The following is a 7,479-nucleotide window of genomic DNA, read 5'->3' as shown; positions in this document are numbered from 1 at the left end:
TAATGGTCAGGTGTCCCCAAACCTTTGGTCATATACTGTAGTGTATCAGTGCAAAAACGAACAAATCTGAGCTGGTTCTATAAGAATTAAAACCTGAAATATCAAAGAATTACAGAACAACTTAAAATAAAATGACATAACGAACTTAATGAGAAAATCTCACTCACATATCCAAATTTATACCCTGAATGACTTGCGTAAGTATTTGGACAGTAAAATAATTTTTGTAATTTTGCCTCTGTACACCACCACAATGGATTTGAAATTAAGCAAGTATGGTTGTAATTGAAGTGTAGACTTTCAGCTTTAATTCAAGTGGTTTTATAGCACATTGACTTTTAGGAATTACAGCCATTTTTTTACATAGTCCCTCCATTTGTACAGCCTCAAAAGTAATTGGACAATAGACTGCTAAGCAGTTTCATGGCCAGGTGTGGCCTGTTTCCTTGTTATTTCATGACAGTTTAAGGAGATAAAAGGTCTGGAGTTGAGTTCAATTTGCATTTGGTAGATGTTCATGGGAACTCTCAATATGCAGTCCGAAGAGGTGTCAATGCAAGTGAAGGAGGCTGCAAAAACAAAACGGACCTATTAGAGAAATAGCAGAAACTTTAGGAGTGGCCAAATCAACAATATGGTACATTCTTAAAAAGTATGAATGCACTGGCGAGCTCAGCACACCAAAAGGCCTGGAAGACCATGGAAGATAACTAAAGTGGATGATCACAGAATTCTTACCTTGGTATAGAAAAACCCCTTCACAACATCTGGCCAAGTCAAGAACACTCTGGGGGAGGTAGGCATATCATTGTCAAAGTCTACAATCAAGAGACGCCTTCATGAATGTAAATACAGACGGTTTACCTCAAGATGCAAATCACTGGTAACACTCAAGAACAGAAAGGCCAGATTAGACTTGATAAAAAAAACCTTAAAAAATAAATAAAAAAAAAAAAGCCGGACCAGTTTTGATGCAAGATTAACTTGTTCCAGAATGATAGGAAGAGAAGAGTATGGAGAAGAAAAGGAAGGAAGGAAGGGCTCATGATCCAAAGCATACCACATCATCTGTCACATCATCTGGGCATGTATGGCTCCCAGTGGAACTGGGTCACTGGTGTTTATTGATGACGGGACTGCTGATAGAATAGCAGGATGAATTCTGAAGTGTATAGAGTTATACTTTCTGCTAAGATTCAGTCAAATGCTGCAAAACTGATAGGACATTGCTTCACAGTACAGATGGATAATGACCCAGAACATACTGCGAACGCAAAGGCAAAGAAATTAAATGTTCTTAAATGTCTGATGACCTCAACCCAATTGAGCACTTACTGAAGACAAAACTTAAGGCAGAAAAAAACACAAACAAGCAGTGACTGAAGACGGCTGCAGTAAATCTCAAGGGAGGACACTCAGCATTTGATGATGTCCATGGGTTCCAAACTTCAGGCAGTCATTGACTGCAAAGGATTTGCATCCAAGAATTACAAACATCCTAATATTTATGATTATGTTAGTTTGTCCAATTACTTTTGAGCCTGTGAAAATGGAGGGACTCTGTAAAAATGGCTCTAATTCCTAAACAGTTAGTGCAATATTTTTGTTAAACCCAATATTTATGTTTCAAATCCATTGTGGGTGTATACAGAGGTTAAGGACACTTAAGGACATTACTGTATGAACAATGTCACATATTATAAACCTGATGCAACAAAAGATGTGATCACAGGATGTGGCTTTAACACCTCAGACAGGATATACTTGTATCAAGCAGTATTATAACAGATAAGTCTTTATTGGATAATTATTTGTAGTTGGAATTTATCAGACATTTATCGTCACATAGCTCACACACATTACAGATCCAGAGCGGATAAATTTAGCCATAAACCTAACAATAAACTGGTTTATTTACACACACAGGAACAAACCACACAATGGAACAAACCATTTACTGTGGTAGGTTGCGACTGCATGGCCTGGCCCACAGGGACTCATTTTTGAGAGAGCTCCACACCTTTAATTGAAGGGCACTAAACACATTTCAGAGTTTGATTTTTCCAGTCAGCACAGGACAGGAAGGGCAGGACAGCTGCACCATTCCTAACCTGGGAGGTGACAAAGAAATGTGTGTGTGTGTGTGTGTGTGTGTGTGTGTGTGTGTGTGTGTGTGTGTTTCTTTTGCTGCCTAGCTAACCCCAGACCACTTTCTTATCAAGTTGAGCCTTTTCCAGTAAAAATGACATCGTTATTCAAGCACACAATGAATACAATGGGTGGATTTTATTTATTGCAGCTTTGCTATATGGCATTGTGCCTGGTAACTAAGTACTTTGTTGGCAATTAATTCAACCTATGTGATGTAATGGCTGGGAATATACCCTAAGTGATCTTTAAGTTGCTTACTTACAAGGGAGGTAATGTTTATAGAAGTCTCCATGCAATTCTGGTAAATTGGAAACACACACTGAAATCACTATGTTCCTGGAAAGCAAAAAAAACTGAAATCACTATGTACCCATAAAGATCTACTCATTAGCCATATCTAAATTAAAATGTCAGTCCTTCACTTATGTCCCCACCTACTTGTAAAGCTAAGTGAAAGGGTTTGGGTTTAAGAGTCTCTAATAAAGCTAGCCTGCCTGTTTTTTGGTTTTTTTGTGTGTGTTTATTTATATTATAAGAACCATGATAAAACTGAGCTGTAGCCTCTGGGTTTTAATGGAAGTGCATCTGTGGTGCTATATATCAAAAGATGATGCGATAGGACGTACTTCCGGAAAAGGAGAGCTTAACCTTGACATAATTATAGTTAGTATTGTGACCACATGTTTAAAAAATAAAAAATAAAAAATCATGAGCAATGATAACAAGTCTTCAATAAATGCTCACAGAGAGAAAATTATGCAGGGCCATGGTCATGTGAGTGGAACAAGGAAGCAGGTGCCACCCTTACGCTCTCAGAAATAAATGTACCAAACTGTACTTTTCCTTGTTGCTGGGGTGGTGCCATAAAAGGTTCATCTTTTGTACCATTAGTATGTATCTTTTACTTCAAGGTTCATATTGTGAACCTTTAATTAGATTTAATGATTTAAAGCTACCTCAGTGGTCCTTAAGGTCCAATCATCAACCTTAAATATACCTTACATGCACACAAGAGTCACATTTCCAGGTAAAAGATACATACTGAAAATACAAAATATAGTGCAGGAACAAGGAAAATATATCTTTACTTCTGAGAGTGTAAAAAAAGGCCTCACCAGCCCAATTCTGGCCTCAAAATACACCACAGTAGTCTGATTATTGCATTCTTTTATAGCTCATATTTTTAATCATCATTGTGTCATTGACTAATCAGCATTTTGATTCAATCGCTTGAGCACTATGAAACTAATACAGTAATATCATTATGTGATCATTCCCAAATCATATACAGTATGGAGTATAATACATATTTAAGTGATGCCACTCTTTAGAGTGTCATATTTTGACTGAAAACCTGGACAAAGCATTGAAAATGGGAATTGTATTGGCTTTAATGGAAACTGTAATGGTTCCTGTGGGTCTCTACTGGTAATTGGTTGGCTTCTATTAATGGCATGTTATGTCTAGTCAATACCATTAAGGACCAATAATTGTAATGGTAATGGTTTACATTTGTAGCTGATGATTTGTAATGGTATTTGTAGTGGAAATCATTAGAATTTCTGTGATAGTGTCTTGAGTTTTTTGTTTGTTTTTTTTTTTTCAACAAGGGTTCAGGATTTCCTGTATAATTGTGTTTGATTGTCATATTGTAATTAATAATAATATACTTATAGAAACATAATTTTATATTTTAAATAACGCTAATAGCTAAAACAATATTCTAAATAGTCCTATCTCCTGCAATATTAACATTTTAACGTAGTTCTAATTGGAATATGTGTCTGAAAACCAAACCAGTTTCAGCTTCATTGTGTGACGCAGCCGTTAGGGGGCGTGGCTACAGAAGTGCATTCGTCTCCAGGCAACGGCTCCTAAGCAGCTAGATCAAACAGGGTCCATATGCTGGAGTGGCCTTGGCATTCAACTTGAAATAATAATAATAATAATAATAATAATAATAATAATAATAATAATAATAATAACGAGTTAGATTACTAGATTGATCAACTGAATTTCTAAAAAAAAAAATAAATAAATAAATAAATAAACAATTAAAAAAAGAAAAGACAGAAGACGTCAAAAAGACATAACGACGTCAGAAGTACAGGAGTATGGGTGTATGCATGAGGCGGATCAACATGCGGCTGTATGAGGAGTGCAGCCTTCCACCCAGAAGTGTGCTACATTACTCACATTACTCTATCTAAGGCGGGTACACTGGGCTCGGTCCAAAACCAGCACTCATGCTTCAGTATACTATCACGCTATGCAGTCTGGAGTCTGCTCTGCCTTACACACTAGCAATTACGATTTAAAACTGGAATAAGGATGCAAAATCCTGTTGATTCCAAGTTTAGCCCTGTGTTGTTATTTTAAGGTTTTTATTTTTTATTTTTATTCTTGCACTGGGTGTAAACGGGACTTTTGGCGTCTCATACACACCTCTGGGGAAACACACTGAAGTGATGCTGTCTCAGCTCTAAGCGCTTTATTCATTACGTTCACCGCAGGAGAGCTGGTGTGACGCGCAGTGGCACAAACCGCGTCCCAACACATCAGACTTTTATTTATTTATTTGTTTGTTTGTTTGTTTATTCATTTTAATGTGTATAGGCTAAACCTCTAGTTGGAGTTATCACTATCCAATTATTAGTGACTGATAAAAGTGCTTACCACTGTTAAAGAGAGTAAATAAAAGTCTTTTTTTTGGCATCTCTCTCTCTCTCTCTCTGTGTGTGTGTGTGTGTGTGTGTGTGTGTGTGTCTCTCTCTCTCTCTCTCTCTCTCTCTGTGTGTGTGTGTGTGTGTGTGTGTGTGTCTCTCTCTCTCTCTCTCTGTGTGTGTGTGTGTGTCTCTCTCTCTCTCTCTCTCTCTGTCTCTCTGTCTCTCTCTCTCTCTCTCTCTCTCTGTGCCACGCGTTATCACCACCACAGCCCAGAGGCTGGACTGTACTCCACTACCCTGGCCACTCCACATTTTATTTTACACCCACCATAAAAGCAAAAGATTCCTGGAACACCTTGTAGCCTATGTCTTTTTGTTGTTGTTGTTGTTGGATTTGTTTTTTGTTTGTTTGTTTTTCAGGTTTTAAAAGTGCTTCCAGGAACCTTGGTGCACAAAAGTTTCCCGAAACATGCATAAATGAACCCCACTACAAGAGCCCCCAAAGAAGTGATCCCTCTCCCCCTTTTTTTTTTTTTTAGAGCATTACGCACTTTTACGCACAAGGTTAAGAGACCAAATATGCTATACATCAAACCACATAGTCTAACTGTCACCTAAAGCTGTCAATAGGCATCACACAGGCTATTTGTGGGTTTAAAAAAAAAAAACAAAAAAAAACCATCAATACGTAAGCTGAAGAAGAGTGTTCTTGTGGTGTGTGTTTGTTTTTTTTTTTGTTTTTTTTCCAAACCATAAGAGATAAAGAGTGCGTTACTTACAGCTGGAACACTTCCAGAAAATGATCCGTTTGATTTGGTGACTAGCTCCACAAGTTTGTCCCGGTAAGATCAGTTGCAGTCCGTTTCTTTTTCAAAATGAAGACAACAAAATTTGAAGAAAAAAAAAGAAGAAGCAAAAGAAGTATCAAGGACTGGCAGAAGGTTTTGCGTCGTAAAGTCCAGAGTTGTGTTGTATTATGCTCATTTTACATCCATGAAAATAGACGCGCGTGAGACGCGACTGGAATAGTGATCCACCTTTCCGTTAGATGAACGCAGCAGGGGAAAAAGCGCTGCAGTCCGGAGAGCGCCGTGTCCGCCGTGACGTCACGCGAGCCACACACACACACACACACACACACACACACACACACACACACATTGCGTGGAAAATTGAAAACACATTGTCATTTGAGTGAGTTGAAAAGACGCAAACGAACAGCTTTCTAGATTGAAAACTGTGTGAAACTAGAACTATAGACTATTTCAGCAAGATTTATTTGTATTTATTTATTTATTTATTTAACAATAAAATAGGCCTATCACAGTGCAGCTTCCAATCAAATTCCAACTATGACAGTATTGCTTAAGCCATTTGTGTAGCCTGTATGTGTCTGTGGGTGGGCATGTGCTCGTGTAATTCAAGCCCATGTTACCTGAAAATGGCCTAACCTGTAATAACCTTAAATCTAACTCTGAATCATACCAAAGAAGCACTATGCATCCCTCCTTGTCTTTACTGTTTCAGGAGAGTCATTTGCTAAACGTCTGGACTATTCCTGTCATCACAGATGCGTCAGATCAATAGATTTGTGTTGGACTATTTAAGTCTTGAGGTAAGAAAAGATCAAGGAGAACTGCACAAAAATAACATGTAGCTACCACCCAAACTGTCTGAAGTGAAGTGAAGCAATGGCGCCGTAGATAAAATAGTAAAATAAGAAATATGATGTGCCCGGCGATGGATTGGCACCCTGTCCAGGGTGTACCCCGCCTTGTGCCCGATGCTCCCCGGGATAGGCTCCAGGTTCCCCGTGACCCTGAAAAGGATAAGCAGTATAGAAGATGGATGGATGGATGGATGGATAAGAAATATGATGCATATGTCTCATAAGTCAGGCACCTTTCCGGTAACCATGCAAGCAGGAAGATATTTTCTGGACACCTCCATCACAATACAGTGTTTGTTTAAATCTGACAGGAGACAGGAGAATGTCCATTAGAGGTGACAGTCTGCTAAACGACAGAAAATCACAAGGACGACACTATCGAGTCAGTGCAGCACAGTTGTGTAGCACATATTGTTGCTGCCTGTGTAAAGTTTTAAATTCTCCCTGTGAGTTTCCTTGGGTTTCTGCAGTTTCCTCCCCTCTCCCAACAACATGCTGGTAGGCCCTGTCTCATGTCCAGTGTTCCCATCAAGCATGGGAATGGAGAAATTTGGTGTCAAACTGCTGATCTACTGGCATTTTCACAAGCAACAGTCTCTAGAGTTTACAAAGAAAATGTGGAGGGAAAAAACAACCAGAGGGTGGCAGTTTTTCCTGAATGCACATCATCTTTATTTCCTGAATGTGCATCAGCTGTATTTCTTGTTTGTATATCGGCTGTATTTCCTGAATGCGCATCAGCTGTATTTCCTGAATGCGCATCGGCTGTATTTCCTGAATGTGCATCAGCTGTATTTCCTGTTTGTACAACGGCTGTATTTCCTGAAGGTGCATCGGCTGTATTTCTTGAATGTGCATTGGCTATATTTCCTGAATGCAAATCATCTATATTTCCTGAATGTGCATCAGCTGTATTTCCTGAATGTGCATCGGCTATATTTCCTGAATGCAAATCATCTATATTTCCTGAATGTGCATCAGCTGTATTTACTG

General features: G+C 38.6%; 1 protein-coding gene across 1 annotated transcript in view; it reads right to left on the bottom strand.

Annotated features, from left to right (window-relative positions):
* Positions 1-5,859, bottom strand: part of lpar1 (lysophosphatidic acid receptor 1) — a 37,932-nt gene extending 32,073 nt beyond the window's left edge. The window contains exon 1 of the mRNA XM_053644803.1: positions 5,597-5,859. The gene's annotated coding sequence lies outside the window, so the exon portion shown is untranslated. The remainder of the gene's footprint in view (positions 1-5,596) is intronic.
* Positions 5,860-7,479: the final 1,620 nt, after the last annotated feature.

Source organism: Ictalurus furcatus, chromosome 16, assembly GCF_023375685.1.
Source record: "Ictalurus furcatus strain D&B chromosome 16, Billie_1.0, whole genome shotgun sequence".
Lineage (NCBI taxonomy): Eukaryota > Metazoa > Chordata > Actinopteri > Siluriformes > Ictaluridae > Ictalurus > Ictalurus furcatus.
This window is presented reverse-complemented; position numbering and strand designations above follow the sequence as displayed.